The sequence below is a fragment of the Oxyura jamaicensis genome, chromosome 4 (assembly GCF_011077185.1).
Source record: "Oxyura jamaicensis isolate SHBP4307 breed ruddy duck chromosome 4, BPBGC_Ojam_1.0, whole genome shotgun sequence".
In the NCBI taxonomy this organism is placed as follows: Eukaryota; Metazoa; Chordata; class Aves; order Anseriformes; family Anatidae; genus Oxyura; species Oxyura jamaicensis.
In genome coordinates, this window is record NC_048896.1 from 49,290,182 (window position 1) to 49,317,687 (window position 27,506).

General features: G+C 43.7%; 1 long non-coding RNA gene across 1 annotated transcript; it reads right to left on the bottom strand.

Annotated features, from left to right (window-relative positions):
* Positions 1-4,305: 4,305 nt before the first annotated feature.
* LOC118166765 lies at positions 4,306-24,373 on the bottom strand. The gene is made up of 3 exons (XR_004750715.1): positions 24,363-24,373; positions 21,876-21,879; positions 4,306-4,490 (listed from the first exon to the last, which is right to left on the bottom strand). It is a non-coding gene; the product is annotated as an uncharacterized LOC118166765 (long non-coding RNA).
* Positions 24,374-27,506: the final 3,133 nt, after the last annotated feature.

A 27,506-nucleotide genomic window follows, 5' to 3' on the forward strand; every position in this document is an offset into this window, starting at 1 on the left:
ACATCCATAGCCTGTGTGTGTTGGTGTGAGTCATACACACACACTAGGTTTGTGATACCACTTTTCAGAACTCAATGAAACACAGCTGAATTCTCTTCCATCTTAACCAAGGAGGGGCATGCTGGCACACTAGCTTTGAGCCACGTGTTCTTCAGTAGCCATTTAGGAAAGATTCATCCAACATGAGGAGGTATGTCCCAAGGGCAATGCCATATGCCAACACACAGTCCAGATTTTAGTAGCAGAGCTGGGAGAGGTTAGGTCTGCCTAATTAATGGAGAAAGCTGCTAAAAATGTGCTCTTACAACCCGACACCTTCTGCTGCTCTGGTCATACAAGAGGCCGTCAGCAAAAGCTGAGTTCTGCACAGTAGACCTAAGGCCCTCCTGCCTTGACCCTTCCTTCCCTGGGTGCCAAAGAGCAGTTACATTTAGCATAATAAAACATATATTTTTTTTTAATTAATAGCTGATAATGGAAAAAAGAGTGAACTCTCCAATACAGAATGAGCTTTTAAGCATTCAACTGTTCTTATTTTTTTTTAACATAGTTAACAGAATTTATAGCCTATTTTGTATTTCTAAATGGGCTTTTCCTAGGATGAAAAGTTCCAAACCATTTTCTTCACATCAAATCAATAGCAGACATGCAGTCTCTCTCAAATGTCTAAGCATCAGCAAATAATTTCAGTTCTCACATTCCCAAGCTACAGATATTAGTCAACACAGATTAAATAAAGTCTGCTTAGTGAAGTTGTATTAAATAGTTGCCTTTTTTTTTTAATTGGAAAAATAAAGCTTTTAGTTCATTGCTCATAATGATCTTTAACAATTTAAGCTATATTCCAGTGCTTATGCTTACTGTCTTTTACACTGTTGAGATATTCTAACCAAGCATGTCCAAGACATCCAGCCTTATTAGAATAAGGCTTTCAAACATATCATACAAAGTGGTAATTCTTAATGCTGGCAGAAGCATTGTGAGCTAAGACCCCCAAATTTCAGAAAGTGAAAGCACAGTGCATGCTGAACAATGGTCTTAATGCTGTCACCATAGAGATGACACTTCGCAACCCTTATTTATATCTCCTTGATTGCACCAAACAAATGTGCTCTCTTCATAGACAAATGCTTTTGGTTCCTTGAGGGTGATTTCTCTAGATGATGTTTTGAATAATATCTTTGTAGGGACATAAACATTATTTTGTAGTACAGTGAATTTTTCAAGATAAAGAATACAGTAATATCTCCGATAGAAGAAAGAAAACAACCAGCTAGAATAAATGCAAAGGAAAATCTTTAGTTAAAGTGTTCAATGGACAGAACAGATACTCTCTTTGTCTCCACAGAAAAGAATGAAAGAACCTGTTACTTGCATTTGTCCAATGAACTTGAAGATACAGGGCAGGAAATACTTTGGCAAAACAAAAAACATTTTTCTAGGAATGGAAAACCAAAACCACATATTTTTCCTTCAAAAATAAAAGAAAAAAGATGTTTTAAAGCTGTTCTTACAACATTTTTCTTTCTTCCAGTTACATCTGCTTTTGCATAAGTTTGCAAAAGTGAGCAGAAGTTCATGAACATCATTAGCTGCTTTCCTGTAAAGAAAAATATTACAGAAATAATCTATTTCACAACAGAGAAGAAAAATCAATGCAGAAAGCGAGAAGGAAGACTATGCTCCTCCATCTCTAAAGATAACTGTCTTTCGTGCCACACAACCTTACCACAAGAAGTTCTTACTCTCTCTTTGAGCAATTGGTGTAGAGAAGCAATTTCTCTGACCAGTTAAGTATCATGCACGTTCATAGTTCTGCATAAGCCTTCACTATTAATAAGGAAGACTAGGTATAATAGCAACATTTGTACTTCATTTTAATACAAAAAGAGACTGAAACACAAAGTTTATACCTTTGGATGAAGGGTATTTAAGTCTAACGTAGCTGAGTATGAAATACCTCTGCTGGTGAAAAGCAGGTGTGGAGTTTGCCTCATTATTTGTAATTGCAGTCAGCTTCCCACATGTGACTCCTGATAAGCCCTCAGCTACATCCGAAGGCAGATCGTGTGTGTATATATGTGTGCATACCTTGCGTTTGGAGCAAGGAGCTGCTGGTTCACCTAACAGAGCCTTCCCACCAACACTGCTATGTGCCCATCACTGCGGCATGAGGGTGAGATACGCTCAATAGCCACTGATTTCAGAAGCTGATTAGCTGATTGCTCTGTCGTGTTAGCTTTGGCCTCATGCTTGGCCCATATCCCCCGATCCTTGATGTTGCTTGCACTTTCTTGAAACAGCCAGAGTGCCTCTCCAGACACAGGAATGTGGGCACAGGGCAGGTGGTGCCAGGGACTTGTGCTTTTGACCCCGAAGGCCATAGGAATTCAATTGGCTTGAGGCTCGTGACTGCGTGAGGCTGAGCCTGAGCAGGCACAGCTGGTACACAGAGGGCAGGTGCACCTGAGGAGCTCCTTTCCTCAAGCTGGAGTAGGCAAAGGTAAACTGGGAGCTTTAGCCTCTTCAAGGCAGAAATTATCTCCCTTCAGTGCAAAAGGTACAGAAGTCAAATCTAAATAAAGTTTTCAGAGTGATGTGCTGCTGTTACTTTTACAAGAGCTTTCACACTGAAATGTGCATGTCTTCCAGAGAAACCCACAGAACGGCTCGGGTTTATCTCCCCTGGCATCTCTGTGAAACAGAGCTGCTACGTGCTCTTCTTATCTCTCTATGCACCTTATCACAAGAAAAAAAATCACACACACATCCCCCAAAATGTAAGTTGCAGTGACTGCTGAGACAGATGTTCCCAGAACTGCGGCCTGCAGCAGCACCTGGGGCAGGAAGGAGACTCCTGTCCCCCTCCCAGCCAGGGAAATGCTGGCAAGCCCCGATCCCTCTCAGCAAACGGGATAAATCCACATGCTGGAGTCCAAGCACCGGTGCCTATACAATGACCTCCTCATAAAGGTTTTAACTAGGCTACCACAGCTCTGTGAGGGAAATGCAGTTGTCCTTCAGAGAAATTGTTGCCCTGAGGTTCAGACGTGCTAGTGCTGCAGACGTGGCCCTGGTTCCCATTCAGAGGGGTCTGTTTTCAGCCTTTGGTTAGGAAAGGGAATGCTTAATTTTTGAAGTGTATTTCTGAGTCCTTTAGCACAAGACAGACAAAGCTGTGTTAGCAAAGTCCTAAGGAAGACAAAGGGAAAGAGGAGAACAGCAGAGCAAGAAGGATGGGAAGGCCCAGCCAGCAGAGGTTCATGAAAGGCAGGTCGTGCTTGTCCAACCTCATCTCCTTTTGTGATTGTGTGACCAGACTGGTAGATGAGGAAAGGGCTGTTGAGGTAGTCTACTTAGACTTCAGCAAAGCCTGTGACATGATCTCCCACAGTATTCTCCTGGGGAAACTGGCTGCCCATGGCCTAGACAGGTGTGCTCTTCTCTGGGTAAAGGACTGTCTGGAGGGCCATGCCCAGTGGGTTGTGGTTAATGGAATTAAGTACAGCTGGCATCCCGTTACAAGTGGTGTCCCCCAGGGGTCGGTACAGGGGCCTACCTTGTTTAATATCTTTACTGATGACCTGGATGAAGGGATTGAGTGTACCCTCGGTAAGTTTGCAGACAACACCAAGTTGGGAGGTAGTGTTGATCTGCCTGGGGGAAGGGTGGCCCTTCAGAGGGATCTGGATAGGCTGGACTGCTGAGCTGAGGTGAATGGGAGGTTTAATAAGGCCAAGTGCCATGTCCTGCACTTCGGCCACAATAACCCCATGCAACTCTATAGGCTTGGGGCACAGTGGCTAGAAGACTGTGAAGAGGAAAGGGACCTGTGAGTGTTGATCGATGCTTGGCTGAACATGAGCCAGCAGTGTGCCCAGGTGGCCAAGAAGGCCAATGGCATCCTGGCCTGTATTAGAAATAGTGTAGCCAGCAGGACCAGGGAGGTGATTGTCCCCCTGTACTCAGCTCTGGTGAGGCCACACCTCAAGTACTGTGTTTAGTTACAAGAATTACATTGAGACCCTGGAGTATGTCCAGAGAAGGGCAACAAAACTGGTGAAGGGCCTAGAACACAAGTCCTGTGAGGATCAGCTGAGGGAACTGGGGTTGTTGTGTCTGGAGAAGAGGAGGTGCAGGGGAGACTTAGTGCTCTCTACAACTTCCTGAAGGGAGGTTGTGATGAGGGCGGGGGGGTCAGCCTCCTCTCTCAGATAACTAATGATAGGACTCGAGGAAATGGCCACAAGTTGCACCTGGGGAGATCTAGATTAGATATCAGGAAAAACTATTTCTCTCAAGAGTGGTCAGGTGCTGGAACAGCCTGCCCATGGAGGTGGTGGAGTCAGCAACCCTCACGGTGTTCAAGAACTGCCTGGACAAGGTGCTACGAGATATGATTTAGTAGCTTAGTGGGTAGTATTGGTGACAGGAGGATAGTTAGACTAGATGATCTTATAGGTCCTTTCCAACCTTGTGTTTCTATGATTCTATGACACTTGTAAGAGGGGAGGCAAACTGGAAGACATGGGCTAGCTCATTGGTCTAAGTGTAGCCAGCACAAATTATGAGCTACGGCTTCAATCCTGCTTGAATCCAGTGGGTGAAAGAAAAATGAATTGCCCAAACAGTTGCCAATGCTTTGTAGACATCTGACATTCTTGCTGTTCAATTGTGCAAGACCTGAACAACCACACAGAGCAAATAAAGCCGAGAAGTCAGAGGGAACAATTCAGCCTTCCTGCTTCATTGAACTTCAGAGGAGCTGTGATTCAGCTATCTGTACCCACTTTGTCCCAGCATATGATCCAAGTCCTGCCTTCAGACAGGCTGGGTGGGAATTTACATAAAGACTGCTCAGGGTGTGGGTGCTGCTGGCAAGCACACACACTGTGCCGCACTGCTGCTCTCTCCAAGACAAGTGTAACACACGTGGCCATCTCACTCAAGCAAGTTAAGTTTAAAAAGTAACTTCTCCTTGGTGGTCAGGCCTTGACATATTTAACTGCGATATCTGCTACCCTGCCTGCGTTTTGCCCCATGATCTCAGAGGCACAGTCTGTCATAGACTTCACATATTATCCCTGTTCTGTTTCCCTTTTGTGTTCTTTAGATGCATTTCAAATACTCCCATACCTTTCTGACAAGTATTCCTCTGCTTAAAAACAGCTTCAAAGACACATTTCTCTAAGTGGCACTTTACTACCTCTCTTGATAATTCTTTACAAAAATTTAAAGGAGTAGAACTGACATCAGGCTCTTCATCTCTGCAGCCCTTGCAGAATGTGGAAACAAGTAATGATTGCCATTTTTTGCTTTCTCTAGCTTTGTTGTCACATTGCCACCTAAGTGGACATATTATATTCTTCCTTCCTGGTACTACACATGTGCCCTAAGGTTAACATTGTACCTCATTTCTGTTTCTCTTTGACAGAGAGGACCCATTTGGCAGGCTGCTGAAGATCAAGCCACACACCGATACCAAAGTCCATGGTAACCACTTATTTATTGTCTAAAATTCACTGTATTTGCTGCTGTGTAAGGATATTCCTCAGAAAGTCCTGGAATAGGTAAATTATTGGCATTCAGGACTGCCAAGCTCAACAGATCTAATAAAAGCCTACTGCTGGCACCCATTGCTGCAGAAAACCATTGAGAATAGACTGATATTTTGTCAAAAACCAATAGGAGTATTCCAGAGCTATACTACAATGTGTTTCAAGCAACTGGAAGAGCTCTCGGGGGAATATTTAATCCCCTTTGAGCCATGTTTCACAGAACCCCATTTACTTTTCAATGAGAATTAATTTCTCCATTTACTTTAGTTAATGCATCTTGAAAGAAATCACAGGTTTATAAAGCAGTAATTAGCAACAATCACCTTCAGATGGGAACATGCTACACAAATTGCAGAGTAATAGCAGAAAAAGCCTTTATGGGACTAGCAGAGCTGCTCCAGCAAAACCATGTTTGTGGAAAGAGCTTGTATTGTGTTAGCAATATAAAGACTTCCAGAGATCCACAGTGACCTCTGGAGCTTTGACTACTGAGGCATGTATAATGGAGATCCAGGTTAAACATGGAGAAATAAAAAGGAATGAGGGCATTTGTGGAGAAGGAGAGCTCCAGGGGTTTTGTTGCACCTCCTCTCCTTTCCCCCAGAATTTCCCACTGGGAAACAGAGTACATTAACACATGCAAGGCAATGACCTCCACTGGAAAATGGGACATGCTTAAATTCCCTAGAACTAGCTGGGAAGCAGCAGGTGATGACTAAAGTGCATCCACCACCACAGCAGACGCCCGCATGTGCCCACCTGCTCCTGGGGCCGCCAAAACCCATCCTGCCCCTGCTCAGCAGACGTATCGGCGTCTGCACTGCCTCAGATGCCAGAGCAGCTCTTCCAAGCTGAACTCCACATTGCTGGTAGTAGCAGCACTACCAGGAACAGATGGGCCAGCTGGTCTTCAAAAGCTGTAATTGCTCCCTAAACTACAGCATGGGTATGCTCCCTAGTGTGCCAGGAGTAGGAAAGCGTTATGAATTTACTGCTTATTTTGGTTATTACAGTAGTGTGTTGTTGAGACTCTTGTAGGCTGGTGACAAGCTACAACATAAAAAGTGCTACCACAAAAAATCCCAGATCCAACGATATCTTCAGTCCACCCCTGGATGACAGCCAGTGCTGTCAGGCAGCACTGCAGCTTTGCCATTTTTGTAAAGCATTCATAAAGCATGCACCTTATTAAGCACTTTGAAAGTAATCCTGGTTTAAATTGATCGTTGAACAAAGAAGCAGCAGCTTGCTGTTGGGGAATGTTTTATTTGCTTTTCATCATAGAAAGGTGGATAGGAAAACAAAGTCACCCAAGCTGGAAACAAATAAATTAAATGCATTCAATTAACTAATGTAATGTCTCACAATGAGGGCACTATTAGAAAATTAAATTAGCTCTTCCTGGTACGTTGGGATTCTTTAAGTCATTAACACTGTCTTTTTTTTTTTTTTTAAGATACTGTCTGAAATATACAGGGGATTATTTTTCACCATAGCCTCTTTCTTTTCCTTACCATACCTTTCAGTCCTGATTCTCTTCAGTCTTATAATCAGTGCTAATATGCGAAAAGTATTTCTAAGCTAAATAACTGGTGAAATTCATGAGTACAAGGAACATGTTTCAGATTTTTCTAATGGAACATGGTGTTCTCAGAGATCAGTTTGATGAGATGTTATATGATTTAGTAGATTCACTGGTTAGAAAAAGGCTTTACTCAAACATAATGGTAGCTTCTTATGCCTTTTTAGGGCAAAGCAACTGAAAACAAAAGGTGGAAGTCACATTTTTTTGTGTGCAGGACTGCCCTCGCAATGTTACTCTGAATGAGCTCCATCCAACTTGTATTATGTTAATTAATGGCAGTGAGGCATTTACTGAGGATAGCTACAGAGTTACCAGGAGCACCTCCCTCACACGTGCCACAGCGGCATGCTCCATGTGGTGTGGGGGCAGAGACTCCCCATCCTCTCACGCTGTCCCCGTCAGGATGCTGAAGAGCCTCTGGGTTAGGAAACGTGGTGCACGATCAGAAGTATGTCTTTATAACTTCATCTGGTCTTTGCTGAAGCACAGTGAGAAGGGATGAGGAGACATCCTATGAGCACACGCCTGTTCAGTACATGTATTTTCAGAGGGTGCTCCTTCCTCTTTGCAAATATTTCTGAACTCACCTGGATCATGTGGTGGCCCTGTGGCTGAGCTAAGGAGAATGATGGAGGAAGGATGGAGAGGAACTGATCTGCCACGTGGAGAAAACTAAAGTCTGCATTGAAGATGGCTCAACAGCAGGAAACAGGGGTCCTGGGCAGGGTGTCAGGGTTGAGAAAGCTACCTGGGTACAAAAAGGCACTTTGACCAAGAGCATTTCTTTCCTAGGCAAGTGAAACAGCCAGGTACAGATGGAGTTCCAATATCTTGATACTCATGTGCTTAAAAACGAGTGCTTTGCTCGATGAGAACTGGCATGCCCTTATGTAAGCAAATTATTTTTATCTTCTTCTAGCCTAATAGAGACTTGAATATTTTGAGAACTCATAGATCTCATTGCTATGGAAACTAACTCAGTATCTTTAGGAGAGTCTTGCTATCTCTGATTTGCAGAGTCTGCATCTAATCAAGGGGGGGGGGGGGGGGGGGCCGGGACAGGCCTAGTTACATTTGCTGTTTCAGTCCCACTCCTCACTGCCCTTTGTGTCACCTCCATAGCCAAAGGCAGGGTCCAACAGCCTTTACAGGGCAGGGAGGCTGCAATACCAGCAGCTCGATGACAGATTTCTGGTTCTGATACCAACTAGAAATGAGGGGACTTATGCTGTTAGCATGGACAATCAACACAGTCGATGAAGTACACAAACCGGGCTCATCCAGGGCTGAACAGCCCCATGGGGAAGCCCTGCCTCATGCAGCTGTGCTCTCCTTCTTTGGTGGGTGACCAAGCCAGAAGGCTCACTGATGCTCTGAAGTGCTGAACAACTCTTTCCCAATCCAGAGGTTTGCAGTGGGAGGATTTGCTTGTCCTTTTTTTTTTGAGAATTGTGTGGACAAGAGGCACTGCTGCCATGGGACGGATTTAGCTGGTGCCATCTCAGTGAAACTGGTTGGCTCCATCTTGTGTCGGAACATCTGCTTCATTGCAAAATCTGGGGTTTCCCCTCTCCTGCCCAACTTTTCTCCTTCTGTAGCAAGTTATTTACTCTCTTCATATAGTTTACCCAGACTCAGACCAGCAACACTGTAAGGATGATATGAGAGAGAAATATCCCTGCTGAGAAACTGGTACTTGACACACCTTGGTTTCTTTAAAGCACTGACTGAGCTAGTGCAGAGCTGCTTGCATTTATTTGGTTTGCTTTCTCTTAATCAGTTTGTATATTGGGAGATTAAATTTTGTCTTTTTCCAAAGTAGTTCAAGGGCTAATATACTTCTGTTTTTCATGGCCACCAAAGACTTCTCTGCATAATTCAAACTCATGGAGACTTCACATGGAAAAAATTTAAATGTTGCTGGGATTTTACTACTCTAGAAACATATTTTTGTTTGTTTGTTTGTTTGTTTTTTTTTGTTTTATAGTCTAACCAACAAACAAACAAAAACCTTGCCTCTTCATGGATAGATTACTTTAAAATATATATATATATTTCATTTGTGACATGCCTACACTTTTACTCAGAAGTGGGATGAATTGTGAAGTCTAGCTGTTAAAAAAAAAAAGTTTTCTTTTTTTTTTTTTCTGGCAAAAAATAGTAAATTTTAATTTATGTAATCCGTAGGGTTGGATTTTTTTTCTCTTTCTACCAAAAAAAAAATCCCTGCTTGTCAATAAGAATGTTGTCCTCCCAAATGCTAATGCAAATTCCTGCTTAATACATTAGTCTCTATTACATATAATCCATATATCTTAGTACTAGGCAAATGTGACTCATTCAGGCGACCTCAACATCCAAGGCTAAAGGAGTTCTGTCCACATTCCTCTTTGTTATACTTGTCTTTGCTATTTTTACCTTTATGTAACATGGATTTTTTCCCTCCATTGGAGAACAAGGCTAATCTCTTATAGCTGCTCAAAGGTACTTTTTTTTTTTTTTTTTTTTTTTTTTTTCCCTCTCCAGAAAGGTAAGCTCATGTTCTTATTAAACTGTTGCAGCATCTTTTTCTGGATTTCCCCCCGCACACACCCCGTATGTGTTAAATCAGTATCTCATCGTGCTCCCTTTTTATCCAAGCCAAGTATTAGATATATTAGATCATAGGCAAGCATTCAAATTTTCGGAGAATCAGGGTCACGCAATGGTGGAAAATTAGAAGAAAGCATTTTTTTATAGGTTGAAGGGAAGTCAGCTTCAACAGGGAAAATCCCACAAGTTTAATTCTTGTAATGGATGGTGGTGACACACGCTCTGCTTTCTGTGATGAATATTATTCCATAAAAGAATGCAACATGAACCAGTAGTTAAACTAGGACAGATGTTGCTGGAAATATTTAAAAGATGTTTACTTTATATTATTAGTGATCAAATATGCAGTGTTCTTGGGTATGTCATCCTCATGACTTCCCACAAGACATAATATTTTCCTTGTTGGAAAAAGCAAATAACTCAAGTTGTAGGCAGTTTTTAGTAACCGAGATATTTTGGCCTGGTGATGTAGCTGCTGAGGTATCCACCGGCATCCCCAGCCCCCATCCAAACTGCTTCCCCAGCCTTGCTCCCCTTTTTCCCTCCATACATTAAAATGATTCCCCCCTTCTCCTCCCAGAGTTGGTGCTTTCCTCGGTAGCTCTGCAATGAGGAACTTCCAGCCTCAACTATCCAGAGCAAATTGTCCCTTCTTCCTGTGGCTACCACTCGAAATAACCTATTTCTTCTTGCCATTTACTCATTGAATTTTTCTGGGCTTGAGTTAAGAAGTGAAATTGTTTTTTTTTTTTCCTGACTAGGGCATGAAATTGGCAAATGCAGGGTTTTCCTTTACAAAGCTCACAAAGGTTTCAGCTATCGCAGTAAAACTGCTGCAATCTTCTCTGAGGACATACTTGTAGTGATTAAAAAAATAAATAAATCACGGCGGTTAATACGCTCCTGTGAAGTTAAAGCTGATATAAGATTGCCTACACTCTGAGCTGCATTAATATAATCCCCTTTAACTAATCAGGTGTGAGTTGTACGTGGAATGTACCCAAATACTCTATTATAGAGGAAAAAAGGACTGATCAGCTGCAAAGAAAGGGAGGTGTGAACCCTTCCTTCTGGCCTCCCCTCTCTCTCCCTGCCAAGCCTGCCACCCTTTCAGGATGAAGACAGGCTGTGTTGCATTAAAGCTGGGGCAACACACCGAAAAATCATTTCTTTGTGATCTTGTGGATCCTCTGGGGGGGGCAGCTTGCTTCTCTGTCACCCCACGGACACGAGCATCCAGCTGGTTACTCCCAGGGTCTGCACCCTCCCACCCCACTTCTCCCTGATAACTGCAGGGAGGCCACACCAGATGCCCTTTCCTTTTAGACCTACGTCGCTACCTCAAAGCCCAACACCCCAAACTATCCCCTTCCACATTTCCTCCTTGTTACGTACCCATGTCATTGACCTCCTTTTAGGTTTCTCAGCTTTCCCCCACCCTTCTTTCTGCCAGGCTGGTGTCACAGCAGAGGGCCGCAGGGCAGCGCTGGGGAAGGCCAGGAGCCATCGCCGAGCCTTGTGCTCCGAGCTTGGCCCACAGCGGGGCTGTCCCAGCTGCAGTGACAGGTTTTGTTCCCTCAGTTCCTCAGCCTGCATCCTCTTTTTCCTCACACTTTTAGTCTGTCTTCTCACAAGCAGCTTGAAACTGGGCTCACCAGAAAACCTGCGGCTGCCATTTTCCATCTACCTCTCCAGCACGCCTGCCTGTTTGGGGATCGAACTTTTGGGCCTTGTGAAAAGGAGGGTGGAAGAGGTGAACCTCTTGCTGAGGTGGGCAGGCAAAATGCTAGGGAGAACTCTGTAGAAATGACTCGGTAGTGTTTTCTGATTCCCAGCTGGTGAAGGAAACAGGCCGGGAGGAGAAAACTGGCTGGGCAGCAGCCATCATACGCTGCCCAAAGAGCCAGCCTTCCTCAGACGCCTGTGCTTTGAATGCTAGTGTGCTAAATGCCTTGCTTTGATACAATTTACAGAGCGCTTCCCTTCCCTTGGGCTGTTTCTATATCTAAAATGTGCTTGCTGCAGTATGACCACAGATTACTTTTCTCATCAGCCTGAGGGCGCAGGAATTGATACAGCTCTTACTGCAATCCCACTGACTTCAGGGGAATTACTTCCCATTAGAGCAAGCAAAATCAGAATGAACTCTCCCTTCCTCTGTTATTAACGGAGTCGTACCGTGAAGCCCACTGGAGTAGTCAGAGACAGCCGGAGATAAATCGTCCTGTGTTCTCGTGCAGCGCTGTCCCTGTGCATGTGGCAGGATAAACTACATGTTCAGATACACCACAGAAAAGATAAACCTATCCTTACTTAGCATATCGCTTTCCATCTGCCATCCCTGGCACGTGAGGCAGAGCCTGCCTGCCTGCCTTGCCATGCAGCAGAGCAGCTTTGTGTCAGGCAGTGCTGAGCATCCTCCTCCTCGCCCCAGAGCCCCCCGAGAGCCAGAACCACGCTGCCAGAGAAGGGAAGGGGCAGAGACAGAAAATTTATCTGCTGTCTGCTTTTACTATTGATTTGAAAACCATAATTTTATTTTCTCTAGCTCTTTCTGTTGGGAAGCAAAGCACTCAAGCATTCAGACTCTCACAAGGCCCTTTCATCCTCATCTTATGATTGGGAAAACCCTAAGATTTCAAATCATTTGCCCTTGTCCATAGATGTGGCGGAGCCAGAAAGAGTTCCCAGTTCCAGCTTGCCACTTGAATACATTTAACCACAAGATCATCCTTCTTCTTCATCATTCCTTAGCAGTTAATTTAGACACAAGCATAAAAAAAAAAAAGGAACAAAACAACAACATTCCCCCCCCCTCCCGAAACCTCAGGCCCAGATCCACCATGAGTCAGGCACGCAGAGCCGCCAAACTGCACCCAGCCAGTGCATGACTGCAGTAGGAAGTGCTGGCAACTGCCTCCCTCTGCAGAGACCAGTTACACCACGGAGATACTCCCCAAAGAGACCACAATTTATGCTGAAAGAGGATGGGAAAGGATCTGTCAAAGGAGGACACATTCTGCACCCTCAGAAGCAGATCCAAAAACCACTCCAAGCGATGTCCCAAGTGGCTCTCAAGTCACAAACACCATGGGGAGCCTCCTGGGCCCCTCCAGACTTCTGTTTTGCACCATCGGTATTAATGGAATAGTCTACCCCCATGTTTTATTCCAGATGTTACTAATGAAGATCTTTCTCTTCCCAGTGTTGATTCATTTTTCCTACTCTTCCTTTTAGACAAAAAGAAATAATTAATATCTCAATAACTAACTTCTCGCCGTTCTTTGTAACAAAGAGGCCATTTACCTTCTCAGCAGTTTTTCTCTCCATGGATGCACCCATGACTGGCAATAAGGCTAGGATGGCATTCTTCTGAGCTTTGCCTAGGTGCTTAGTAATGCCTATCAGAGTGAACAGCAGCAAAACTGTTCAAACTGTGGACATGTTCAGAGATAAAGGTGATAGCCCCAGCTCCTAGTCGTCATGTCCCCAAGGGTGAAGTCGGTTTTCCTGCCTTCATGCTGCCAGCTGCACACCAATTCATTTTTTTTCCTTACATCCAAGACCTAGAATACATTTTTGTTTTAAACAGTGAAGCATAAAAGTTTTCTTGTCTGTGCCTTCTAGGGATACATTCTCAGTAATGAACATGTCTTCCGTATTTCTCTAAAATAAATAGGTTTCCTCTCCTCTTCTCACTCCCTGCCTCGAGTTCAGAACTGTCAGGAATTACAGTTGCTGATGTTGTGCTTGCTGCGGGGCTACAGAGGAGTGTGGCTTTGGCATAAGCAGAAATTTGACCTGCAGTTTTCTTAGCCTTCAGCTGAAGGAAAGAGGATGTTGCCTCTTGCATAAAGGGGTTTCACAAAGAACTCACGTAACCTGTTCCCGACCACTGCTGGTTACAATGCCAGTTAAAGCTGCAAGCAAATTGGAAAAGATTCAGTTGGCCTGACTAAACGTTTTTACTTTTTTCAAACACACGTGATAAAAAAACATCACAGCTCAGTTTTCCCCTTTATCATATCAATAACTCATGACTTCAGGCTACCCTGTAGCAAAACCGTAGAAGCTAAGATCTAATATTTGCAGCACGGGCTACAACAAACCTTTTTGCAGATTTGCAGAAGAGAATAAAGAGTGAAAACCAGCTCAGTCCCTTTGTTCCCACTCTAGCCTTTAATGTTGTAAAAGGCAGTTCAATTTCATATAATCACAACAGCAAGCAGCTATAACAGAATACATTAAAAACACATTTGTTCAATAAAAGAATGCCATTTCACAAAAGGTCATGCTTTCAGTTTTGAGAAGGCTGCTAGTCACAAGCAAAATGCCAATACATCATATCACAAAGCATTGACTTGCCTATTCCCTAGCTGCCTTAGCTACAAGAATGAGACAAACAGTATTTACCTACCTCCTCGGATGCTGAAGCATTCACTCATAAATTTAAAAACATACTACTGAATATTTTAAAGGAGGCGCATGTAAAATAAGACACATAATTCCATAAAGTGGATAATGTATGAGAAATGCATTGTTAAAAGTCTCCTCGGGGAAAAAAAATAATAATATTGAAGAAAACAATAACTACACTGAAACTATTTCATTGGTTTTAGTCTAATTGTACATAATGTGCCTCAGCATTTATTTAGGAGATAGTTACTTGGCACTAAACTATGAATGCTTAACACAGACTAATATTTCTTCAGTTTCAGGGAGTTCTCCTCCCTACCCAAACGTCTGCCACACAGCACTCTGGTTCCAGTGAGTGTAGGCATTCCCATAGAAGTACACCGCTTTTGCATTCTCATCTGTAGCTCCAGAGTGTTAGTTCCTATAAATCTGGCCTGCATTCTGTAAAATTTCCAACAACTTTGAAAGGGGATTTTTATGCTACAAGAAAATTCACTTTTAATCCGGGGTAAATTTATTGCCTCATTTAATCTGCAACCTCGTATTGACTAGATGAGCCTAGCTCTTTGCCATTTATCTCTTGGGCACTTACTTAATGAAGGAAGAGAATTTTGCTGATTGCGTTGGCTGAATTTTTGTCTTTTCAAAATGTTATTCAAGCAAAAAGATGAATACTCATCAGTCCAGATAGATGGGAGGAACACAGTACTACCTGTGATGTTCATTCTTCTCATTTTTGTCCTGAGTGGTATTTAAAAGTAGGTCAGGTTTCTGTACGCCAAGCATTAGAGGCAGCAACACCTGTAATTATCGTTCCTTTTAACGAAGTGCTTGTTGGTGATTTAAATCTTTTCCAAATGCACCATTCCATTAGAATGCCTGGTGGTGGATGGGCAGTCTCAGTTTTTAAGAGATTCAGCTATAACGGATCATCTTTATTTCAGAATTGAGGAATTATGTTGTTTTTACCTTGTTAAAAATAAAATCAGTAAAAGGAACGGGGTTTGTTTGCGCTCTCACCTCTGGAAACAAGACTTGAAATTTCTCAAGCTTGCCACCATGATGAGGTTGTGTTTTAGCAGTCTTCACCTGACCAAGTCCTACAGCTTGGGGCAACAGTTCATTATCCTCAGAAGAAATCTATAATAATTTATCATATAAATTCAGTGATTGTATGTGCTCTGGGTCCTTTGAACAGTTAAAGGGCAGACTAGGTCTAAGTGAGAAGGTATGAAAACTGAAGTGAGAGAAGATGGGAAAAGATGGGAACAGGAGGGCTCCTGAACAAGAACAGAGGATGGGGAAAAGGCTGTAAGGCAGGAGGAGACAAAAGCAGAAGCTGGAGAGTTGGAGATGTCCTTCTTCAATCAGTCCTCTCCCACACACGTTTTGGTTCAGAACTTGAAAATGAACAGACAGCTCTTGGGCCTCAACATACCTTTGCTGTTTAGCAAACAGCTTTAAATCCGATGGGGTCAAAACCACGTTTTCTCATTCACCTCTCTTCCTACCAGTGAATGTTGCCCTCTGCAACCTTAATGCTATTTTAATTTCTCTTTGCCAATGTAATAAAAAATCATTACTGTAGCAGCATAAAGGATTATCAGATTTGTCTCTTAGCTGAGGCATGGTAGGAATGCGAATAATCAACCAAAGAGTTGACAACCTAGAAATGCTGATTGCCTTACAGAATAAATGGTATGTGGACGTGAGTTTCTTATCCTGATACATACAGGTTTATTTGCATAACTGTATCGTATCTTAAACATCAATTAAGGAACAATCCATGCAACTATATATATATATATATATATATATATATATATATATATTTATATATATATATATATATAAAAGCATAATCAATTCTTTCTTACTCAAGGAAAGTTTCAAGAGAAAATTAGCATTCTAAATTGCAAAATATTCAAACAAAACCACTGATTATTACTGATGTGAGCTTTTAAATGGCTTATGACACATCCAGATTGGTTCAGTAAGAAAACAGGTTTGGGGCTGGATAGTAACTGAGATTTTCTGTTGGTTTTGTGGTTAAGGACAGCCAGATGGATAAGGATTTTATTATAGGTGTTGGCAAGTTAATGCTGCTGAAAGCCTGACACATGACGCGTTGACTCAAAGCTGGAACATCAGATTTTCATCAACACTAAATTCAAGCAGTGTTTCTGAAACTGCAGCCTGGATGTGCCACCGCAGTTTGTGTATAACCTGCCTCAAAAGAAGAATAACCACAAACATCAGGAATTATTCTGTCCTAAGTGAAAAGGATTAGCAAAGAGCATTCACCACACCACAAAAGAAGAGACAGAACTCTTGAGAAGCTGTGCATGCAAACACATGCACTAGGTTCTGCTCATGCGTGTGCCCAGCTCACACAGAGCCCACTTCACATCACCCAGCCTGGAAAAAAACAGGTTTCACCCGTGGTCTTCTACTGCATTGAATCCAGACTTCAGATAAGGGAGAAGCACGCAAGTAATCTCCAAACCCCGTACTGTAGATGAAGCTCTAACACCTAGGAAATTTGTTGAAAATACGTGCACCAGATTTATCAGTTAAATCCCTGATTTCCTAATTCAACAGTGAAAACAGCATTGGCTTGGCATGTCTGAACCAAAGCAATCCAGCTGGAAACGACTCGTCTCCCAAGGAGTCACACGTGGCTGACATTTATCTTTGTTTCTTCATTTGTAGGATAGACAGCCATTTACATTCCTGAAAGACCTTGTCTCAGCAGTTTCCCTTTTGAGACAGTACAGTAAGGAAAAGAGCTAACTAATCTATTTGTGGCCTTCAAACAGTACACCAGAAACTTGATACGCATGGACAGGTGCCTGCCTGGGAAAGCTGTTCATCTAATTTTAGATATGCCAAGCTGAACAGGAGGGAAAAATATTACGGATAGGGTCGTGACAGCAAAGAAAGGACTCTGGTTAGGAAAAGAGTAACTTGACCAGTGCATGTCCATGCAGCGTGCCCTTTTGTTACTAACGTGAATAATATAAAACTTTACCTTAATTATCACTTGATATTCAGTGATTAAGCATCTCTCTGGAGTGTCTCCTCTCATCAAAACAGGATTTCTGTCTAAAGATGGCCCCTGTCTCTTGGCCAGGTTAATATGAAAACTTCTCCATTAATACAGATTTCAACTGAGGTAATGGACACCTGTGTGGAGCCAACACAGCAATCAGCAAGAGGGCGGGTAGGGGGAGCTCAAAATGAGCAGCAAGCTGCTGCATTTGAGATATAGCAGAGAAGGTCAACGTTTTCCTAACTAATCAGGGCTTTTGGTCAGGAGACATTGGGAATGAGGTAGGTTTTGGATGCTTCTTCCACCAGGGCAGGATGTGCTTAGCTTGCAGTGCCTCCCAGCAATCAGCAGCCCAGCTGGAATCCATCAGCAGTGATCGGCTCTGGGCTCATGACATCACTGTGGCACGGAGAGCATTTTTCACATACTAAGGCAGCACGGATACAGGCTGGGAGCTGGGGGAGTTTGTTAAGTAGGCAAACTGCTGGCTGCAGACCCTTCTTTTCTACAGGTTAAGCTTTTCGTTTCATTGGCATGATAGCATTTTTCAGCTGCAAAGGGTGATTAAAGGGACCGTTAACATCAGCATCACTTCAACATGCGTGTCAGGACCCCTAGTAACTAACTATTAAAATACATAATGCACTGCAACCTCTCTTTAGTTTTCTGAAGGGGCTGAGGCTTCTGGCTGTAAATTTTGCTCAGCGGTACCGTCAACTGTTCTGCAAAACGTGCAGAAATTGCAGAAATCAGTCTGGTCAAGAAACGCATATTTAGCTTCAGCACAGCTGGGAGCCCCTGGGAGCAATGCCGCATTGTACCTCAGCACAGGCAGGCTCGTGGCAGAGAAATGAATCAGCCATGTACTTTGCCCTACAACCTCACGGCAAGCATGCCGAACGACAGGCTGAGAGGCCAACTTTTCACCTTATTGCACCTTTGGGAAAGAGGAATTACAGTTGAGGAATTCTGCAGTGTGCTAAGAGGTTTCACAATGCCTGGGCAGACAGAGATGGTGAAAGAGCCCAGATCTGTCAAGTTGAAGGACTAAATCACCACTTCGCTCACGTGCCTCTGGAAGCCACCACTCGCTTGCATGCGGGTGGATTGCCCTTGCTTCTTTGTGCTAAGGGAGCACAGTGCTGCTAAATCAAGAGAGGGGCTTCATCTAGCGGCTCTGACAGGGAAAACAAACATGAGCACCCCTGTGATGGGCCATGCTGCCAGTAGTCCACAACAAGCAGGAGAAAACTGTTAACAGAGGCTGTGGTTGTCTATCTGATCCTCAAAAGAGCTGAGATAGAAAAGTCCCTTGTTTTCATTTCAGACACCATGTCTCACTCATGACCTCTAGAGTGAGAAATGCAGAGAGAACTGATGGTAAAGGTAAATAGGAGTGCTCTAAAGATGGAGTGAAAAAAAAACTTATTTCTGCAAATGTTTTAACTATTTGTATATTACTACTGCATCTGTAAGAGCACAGCTGAGAAGATACTTGCTTGTGCAGACTGGTGTTGAGATATTTAGCCAGAAACTAAATGATGACACCTCATTCATCAGTTTTGATGAGGATATACCTGATTTTACAAAACTGCATTTTTAGAAGCAAGTCTTAGTCAATTGTGGTAAGAGCTTTCCATTTAAAAGTGTAGGAAGCTATATGATTTCTAGCAGATTCTGGCAGATAGGAGCTGCAACACAGGATGTCCATCTAGTCTGTGGTGGTTAGGCTGGAGTCAGCTGCTCAGCAAAGCAGACCAGGCAGCGTCTTTAGGACTGAGTGATTTGTGAAGAGGGCAGGGTATCTGAATTAAAAGCATTTTGGTAATGTAACTCTAAGTGTTAAAGTTTCGAAGTTCAGATGTGCAGCGGTCGCATTTACAGAAAGTTTGAAGTTGAATTTTCACCACTCCAGGAAGCACTGGGTACCAGCAACAGTGAAAGAGAGAAGGCAGCTTTGTTTCTTTTGCTGGTTTTAAGGGAAGTTTTCAATTGCTTCTAGTGATCATCTAGCTTTCTTTGCTCAAGCTAAGTAAATTACAGAAACTTCAGCTTCACTATGCTTAATGTATAACTGAAATAACATATTGCAAAAGTACAAATAGCACTAGTGGTCACGAGCCCTGAAGCGGAGGGAGGGAGGGACAAGCAAAATAACTGAGGCAAGTTCAGAGTACACCGAAATACAAGTCTAAAAAACAAAAGCTTGTATCCTTACTAAAGCTTTGGCTAAATTAATGAGATGGCTGAGTTCCAGTTGGGCTCCCATGCCTCAACTGCAGCACAGTTTGAATGGCTGCTGCTACTGCGGAGTGCTGCTGATTTTGCACGTGAGGCCTAGAGCGAAGCCCCAGGATCACATGAGCCAAAGGCACCAAAAGAAGAAACCAACTTCCCTTGTTCTCTGCAGATGTCAGCACACAGCCACTTCTCACACACTAGAGATTAACTAGTAAGAGGTGTGGACTCCATCTTTTACCCAGTCATGATAGCTGGGTCCCGAGATTTCAAACTTCCGTATGTAGCCTCAGCCACTGGGGCATTATTTGACCTCGATTTTCTAGCAGCCGCTGCTCAAGCCCTTTGCATTCTTCCTCGGGTTGTTCCACCTCTTTATGGATTTTTCCAGCTGACCCCTTTGATCCTATCTGAAGAAGCTGAGCGGGGGCAGCTCCTTGCATGGAGGAATATCAGGCCTGACAAACAACAGCTGCAGCAGAAGTCAGAAAGCCTTTTACATGGTGCTTTCTTCCCCATCATCTCCACAGAGCCGCCTTCCGAGTGCAAAATATGCTTAGCACTTCATCTTCATTCTCTGGTGACTTCGCCTTTCCCCAGCCAGCATGACAGCAATTCAGCAGCTGCTACACCTCATTTGTCAGCAGCTTCCTTCACCTGTGCTCAGAGCACTTGACAGTTGTGGTCACAACTCGTACAAAAGGCGAGTGCCCTCCTGAAGCGAGCAGAGCTGTGCGGTGCCCTCCACAGGCCTAACAGCCAGGGGAGACGCTCGGCTCCCCTGGCTCACCCCAATGATCAGGAAGCTGTCACAGGCTGGGAACTGCACGGATTTGCACTGTACTTCTGCAGAAGTTACCAGTTAGGACATCACTGCAACTAGCTGTAGTGGCAGCTACCCTCACGGCAGGCTGCAGTGGGGGCAAGGGAAAGCAGTGAGGATGTGTTTCAACGGGGTGCCTCAGTAAGAACCAGGCCCGAGGCGACGTACCACGAAGGGCAGCAGGGGCTGTAGTGCTGAGCTCTTTGATACCCTGCTGGAGCTAGGCAAGCCAGCTGAAACCTGCTTTTACACTGACTGCAGCTGGGGGAAAGAAGAATTGAATTGGCACTGGTGCTACAAAACACACATTTCTGTATTACAGCCAGATGTAGCTCTGTTACTTCACCCCTCCTCCAGGGTCCAGCTTCCCTGTCACAGCTAAGCTGAAGTAATGGTAGGCGATGGTGGGAAGGGGAGCCGTGCTTCCCCCTCATCCTCAGCCCCTGGCTGCGGAAGCTCAAGGCAGGGGGAGCAGCTCTGCTCCGATACCCCGCTTCAAGCAAGTACACGAGGGAAGATTTTACACGAGGGAAGATTTCTGCTAGCAAACAAGGGATCAACAGTTGATTGGCTTAACTAACGCAAAACCCACAGCCCAGGACTCCCCATCCATCCCCGTGTGAAGGGGACCGTGCTGACGGGGGCAGACCTGTGGTCATCTTACCTGCTACGAGGCACCCGGATGGTGAGCTGAGAGCTAGCCTCACAGGAGGCCCCCACTCCACTGAACACAAAGGCCAAAGCCCTGTGTATTCTTTCCCACAGCAAGCACAGTCTGTTCCTTCTCTTACCATTGAACCTTGTATTTCTTCCCCTTGGCATCTGGGAATAACTCAGGCTATGCCTGGGTTTGACACTTGCCTTTCTCTTCAGCAACTTGTGGTGTCTCTCAGCACATCGTTTTTGCAACAAGAACCACTATTTAATCTCCAGCAGCAGGAAGAAATCATCCTAAATCCTTTGTTTTGAGACACAGTTTATATTTGTCTAATTATCCCCAAAGCACCTTCCCCCCAAGGGGACCCTCCGTCCTCAGCTGCCCAGCAGCTGGCCAGGATCAGGCCGCCCCTCAGGAACAACTGCCGGGACTGCCTTGGCAACTTATCCCCTCCGAGAGTGACAGTCACATCTTGCCTGGTCAGGGCTGCTTTTGATCTTCTGATTCCCACCATATAGATTAAAATAAGTAGCACCAAGACTGAATTAGGAACTCATAACAGACACTGGTGGAGAGAACTGGAATTTATGACTCATAATTTTACTTTTTTTTTTTTGCTTATTCTTCTTGTATTTCCTCCTGCCCCTACCCTTTCACATAGTTTAAAGCTATTTACACTGGCTGCAGCGTGCTTCAAGAGGAAACCTGCATTGTTTCCTATATTGAAATAGAAAGATGTTAAGACTCTGCATTGCCATACAGCGTTTATCACAACTACCTGCCCGTCACGCTGTAAAAGCTAGCACATACGCTGTTTCTGTGAAGCAGTAAGTTAGCATCTTGCACACTCCACATGCTTGCCTCTAACACCTTCCCACTGCTGCAAATGAGAAACTCGTTCAGAGACAAGCTTCATCTTTCACTTCTGCTTTTATTTGCCTGAAAACTAGCACTTTTCTGGAGTGGATGCCAACTGCTGCTACTTCTAAGTGCTGCTCAGCAGCTTGTCATGAGTTACTTTTTCCATGTCTTTAACACATCCCAAGCAAAGAATAAAGATGCATAATAGTAAAGAAGTAGGTGCTTGGAAAACAAGTATATTTCTTTGGCAGTACCTGTGTGGTAAATACTTTCAGCTAAATCTCTACCCTTACAGACACAATAGTGATCGTACACAATGAGATTTCAAGGCAGAGTTTAAGAGTGAGAGAATTAGTTTCCTCTCTTTTCTTTCCCAAAAGACAGGCAGAAGCCTGGATGCCAGACACTCTCTCTCTGACTTTTAAAGGAATTGCCGGGAAGGGAAAATGAAGGAGTATGCTACTCCTCTTCCTCCTCCCCATCCCAGCCAGCAGGACCGTCAGATGACAAATGCATTATTTTGGGACTCAGATGATCAGGTACTAACCTCAGCCATGGCATCCCTGCATGCCTTTGGACAAACACCTCACCTTTCTGTAAGGAATTGCAGTAATTACCAAAATGCTAGGAAAACAAACAGGAGCTTCTTTGATGTTGAGCCACAGGCACAGGGTGAAAATTCCTGCTCTGCCACTGGTCTGACTTCATCAAGAATTAGGAATGGGGTTAATCAGTGTGGTTAACTCAGCACAACACTGAGATTAAGGTATGTTAGTGACCAGAGAGAGGTATGGTGACTCCATAGACCATCTTAGCACTGCTGCTCAGTGCTATACTATGCTAGCAGGCTACAAGCTGTGCTACTGGGATGCTCCATGCTTGTTGCAGAGTATGTAAAAGTGCCCTGAAATTCAACAAGTCCACTCTAAAGTTCACTGTCATGCTTCAGCCTCAATTGTAGTGCAACCCAGCCCAGCATCACAGCTGAGACAGGGGTGTGCACAATGGCAGCCAACCATCAAACTACGGGAAGCATTACAATGCAAAGCACAGCGGGGTGCTGCCAGAGATGGCACCCCAGAGAGCCACCAAGCTCTTGTGTGTGCAGGACTGTAGTTATGTGTTTCTTAGCAGTCCCCTTTTCTTGAAGAATGAGTGGGACTTTGTGCAACCAGCAACACTTACAGGTGAGGTTTTCCACCTGGATTCTTTGGGACAGCCATCATGAGGGACTCCTGCTTCAAGCACTTTGTCTCCTGGGCTGGAAACCACCCAGCTGTCAGCTCTCAGATCATACCAAGGTTTGAAGTCTCCTCACAGCTCCAATCACAACCTCCATACTCGCTTTCTCCGGGGCTGGCAGAGCAGCTGCTATCAACAAAAACATGCAGAAAAAGCATTATGTATTTTGATGAAAAGCAGACAAAGCTAATTTAAGAAGAAGTGAGGGGGGAGGGGTAAGCCAGCTTTTCTATAAAGCTTAGTATGATCCCAGCGATGAACTAGTTGGATTAGCTACTTAGCAGCAGTGTAGTTTAAGCATCATGCGGCTCTGGAGAGGAAGCCTTCTGAAGATGGAAACAGCATTCCTGAGTTACCAGCTTCCTCAGCTACCACGAGCGCAGAAGCAAGCACGTAATAGCACACAGCTACTCCTCCAGCCACACCCAGCAGCCAACAAATTACCCACAGCACTAGAATTTATTTAGCAACATTACAAATGGGCATTACGTCTTTGGCCCTTCATGTTTACCCAGTACTAGGCAACAGGTGAGACCGCTGCATTCCTGTGGCAAGAAAGTGGCATCACGAAAACCCGGAGAAGGCTCTGCCTGAGGGGGTGTAGCCACAGCTAGGCCTAACACGAGTGTTTTAAATACCAGGGGCCTGACAAACTCACTTGAAAGGCTGGTGTTTGTTACATCCCTTGTTGTACTGTGCTGACATAGTTAGGTCCATTCCTCACCTACCCTGTGAGGCACATCATGTAGGCATGCGGGAGACCCCGCTCAACGAGCCTCCGGATTTAGATGCCATTTTATGTTGGAGACATCCAGCCCATACAGGATGAAGTCATTACTGTAAAAAGCAGGACAAAGGGGGGGGAACAAAACACCTTTTTCCTCAGCACTAATTCCATTTTTGTTTTATGTTCACATTAGGCAGCCCGCTCCCTGCGCTCTCGAACAACAAGGCCGCGGTGCGCAGGCCAGGCTCGCCAGGGACTTGGGCCGACGCGAAGGCCACCTTCACCCACGCAGCAAATGGGCAGCTGTGATTCAGGCAGCCCAGTCACCGGCGCTTCCCAAATCAAGAGGTGAGGTGGTGAGGTGTTTTTCAAAAGGTGAGGTGTTTTGTCCATTAGAAACTCACCCGAAAAGTTAAAGTGGTTGCACCAAGGCTGCAGTAGCCCTTACAGCTACCCACCGCCTATAGAAGGAAGGAGAAGCTACTGATTTGGAAATGTGGCGTAGGATTTTCAATTTCACATAAAGCAGGGCCACGCCATGAGTAAATGTCAAAAACGTTACACATTCCAGGGAATCAGAAACCGTTCAAAAAAGCTCAATGCAAAACACCTATAATTTTCAAAGCTAACGTGAAGAATTTGAGGAGAATTGTCCATCTTAAGGCTAAAATGACCTCTGCAAATCTTAAAAAAACAAGTGCTACACTACCATAAAATACCAAAGAAAGAAAAATGAGAACATTTACATAGAAGTAACAAGTAGAAAAGAGGAGAAAAGAGGAGAAAACTCTCCAGAGTTTATTTATCTGGGGAAAAAGATAGGAGGTAGTTAAATAAGGTTAAATAGTTGTTAAAATTAAGGACAGATTTGAGACAGACACATTATATACAGGCTTGGAATCCATATGAGAAGGGAAAACGTTTCTGTGAGCCCCGCATCCCCATCCTTGACTCCATAGCACTTTTATCAGACAGCACAACCACTCTGGGAAGATCTCAAGTAGATGTAAGCACTGATCCATATTTCTGCATCCACAAACAGTTCCCTTCCCCTAGGAGTGGGAGCTTACTTGTGTAACTCCTCAGAGGAGTTTATTCTCTCTCAAATACCCTTTTGCCAGATCACAAATGGAATCGCTGCAACTCCAAACAGAAGAAATCCAGTTTATGAGATTATATTTATTTTTGAGTGCTTGGCTGTCACTTCTAAGCCCTTTGGCCTTGTGTTGACCTTTAGGATTTCTAGACGAGATGCTGCTCTACTTGTACTACTTAAACTGTTTTAACTCTGGGATTGAGCCAAACCAGCAACTGACTGCAACTATTATGAGAGTAATTTTCCAGCATGTGGATTACTAGCATGTGGCTACTTAAGCTAATTTTATATGCGATTGGAAGCCTTATAGGTCACAGTCTCATGGTTTATCACTCAGCTGCATATCCCTTGTATCCAAAATCCCATTTAACATTGACAGAACATTGACAGTTGTGTTCTCTTTGACTGCAAATACTTGGAAATTCAAAGGATACGGTGCATGGATGATTAACAAAACTTTTTCATTTAGTGAGAAAGACTCTGGTGGAATACTGACACAAGACATGGTTGCCTTGTGATACTGCTCATGTTTACTTATGTCTACTGTAACACTAAATTCCTCATTAAATTTAAGGAGAGTCTCTTCATTGGTTCTGTATTTCTCTTTGCCATTTATTTAAAAGGAAAAAGGGTTAAATCAGTTATTCACCAATAATATTTTGAGTCACATTTTTTGATCTAAGCACAGAATATACTGCAGTTTATTGACAAATTTTAAGTTTGACAACACAGAGTAGTCAATTTTAAAAGCTCCTTGGTACTCTTAGGTACACCAAAGTGTTTATTAACACTGGTCCCCACCCCTTCCCAGTGCTTGGCTATGTTACACCAGTCAGTCTGTCCCTCTGCCTCTCGCTAACCTGCCAGGCAGTCCATATCATACAAAGCCTAGAAGAGGATGGCTAAGCATACTTCAGAAAGTGTAACAAGTTGACAAGAGCAACAGCACAACCACACTTTTTAAAAATTGGTTAAAACAGAGCAGAAGAACTTCATGGAACCTTACAAACCCTGTGTGAAAACCAAGGTTGCTCCACAGCACAACCCTCCAAGCCAATACAGTGACCCACAAGCATCAGAGACATCAGGAGTTGGATCTCCAACTCATTCCTTCTCGTTACTAGCTGAGGGGGTCCTGTCCCTCTTCCTCTGCCCTACACTTGCATTTGTTGGAATTTATTGGAGCCACATTCACCTTGTGAACCCAGCAGAGAAGTATTAACTTTTTTTCTTGAAGCACATTGCACTTGCACATGAACAAGCCAATGAACACCAGAGCAAGAGACGGCACAAGCAGCTTGCAGATGCAGCCAGTATGAGAGGAAGGAAGACTGGATGGGGTAACAGGTTTTTCCACCTTGTTACAGGTATTAGCTATTAAATCATTTCAAACCTTCTCACTTAAATGCAGAATAGGGAGGCAGCTACACAATTTGGCAAGAGCTGGACTGAGGTTACAGCTTACCACAGCATTAACATTTCAACGTACTTTTCACACAAAAAAACCTTCATTGTCATAGACACCAATTTTAGCTAAAGCTATAGCAGGTCACTGTTTCTGTTAGTACTCCTGCACAGACTACACAGGAGTTATAGCAGACAGCACAGCAGACATTTCTCCTTATTTCAACTGTGTGTACACAAGCGCTTAGTATCTTAGATCTACTTATTTTCTTATGCTCGGTTTCCAAAGGCTTCAAAGTTGATAGTTACTACAGCGAGACCAGAAAGCCAGGAACTGTATTCAGAGAACAGTGAAAAGCCCTTGATACCAAGGTTCATAGACTTTTGTTATATGCAATCCTCATTAGTCTGAAAAAAATGAATCTCAGAAATTTGATTCTACAGAGAAGCACCTACACAGTACAAGCAAGACCCACCTGTTCAAAGATGTTAAGCATAGTCACAAGTGATCCTTTCTTTTCCGTTTTCATTTTATGAAGACTTTCCGATAAGCTGCAGAACCTGAAGTGCTCTGCAGATCCTAGGCTTCCATTGTTTGAAGCTGCTCCTTGCCATCTAGGTAACACCCAGCTGAGTTTTAAACCAAGCAAATATCACAACTGAAAATCGGATGTATGTGTGCTCATTATATGAACTCAGCTTTTTTCAGTCTGCAATACTACACTGAAGTTTTAGTTCATGGAGGGTTTGACACAAGTTAAAGACTTCCTTATAAAACTAATTTAAGTCCATCAATAATGTTATGGTCCAGTACTCACAAGGTGGTCACTCATTCCCTTTAAGTTGAGTGATTTTTTTTTTTTTTAAAAATGGATGTACTATGCAACAGCAACATGTTCTTCAGATAGCTCTTCTCATGCGCGTTTGAGCTCAGTGCTAGTCACACAGGTACAGGGAACCTCTGCAGGACCTATGCCAACAGTTAGGGTCCTCACTTTCCACTACTCCCTGCAGTTAGACTTCACACTACAAGAGTTGTTGTTTACATGCATAATTGGAGTAAAGCTTCCAATACTGTGAATAGTATTCAATTAAATTTCAAATCTTGTGAAGCCTTCCCATTAGATTCTTGCAACATTTGCTTACTCCACTAATTGGTTATTGGACATCTGTGCACTGTTAGGTATCAGCTCCAAAAAAAAGAACATTTTCAGAAGTAAATTTTAAAAAGGAAGATACCAAATACCACTCACA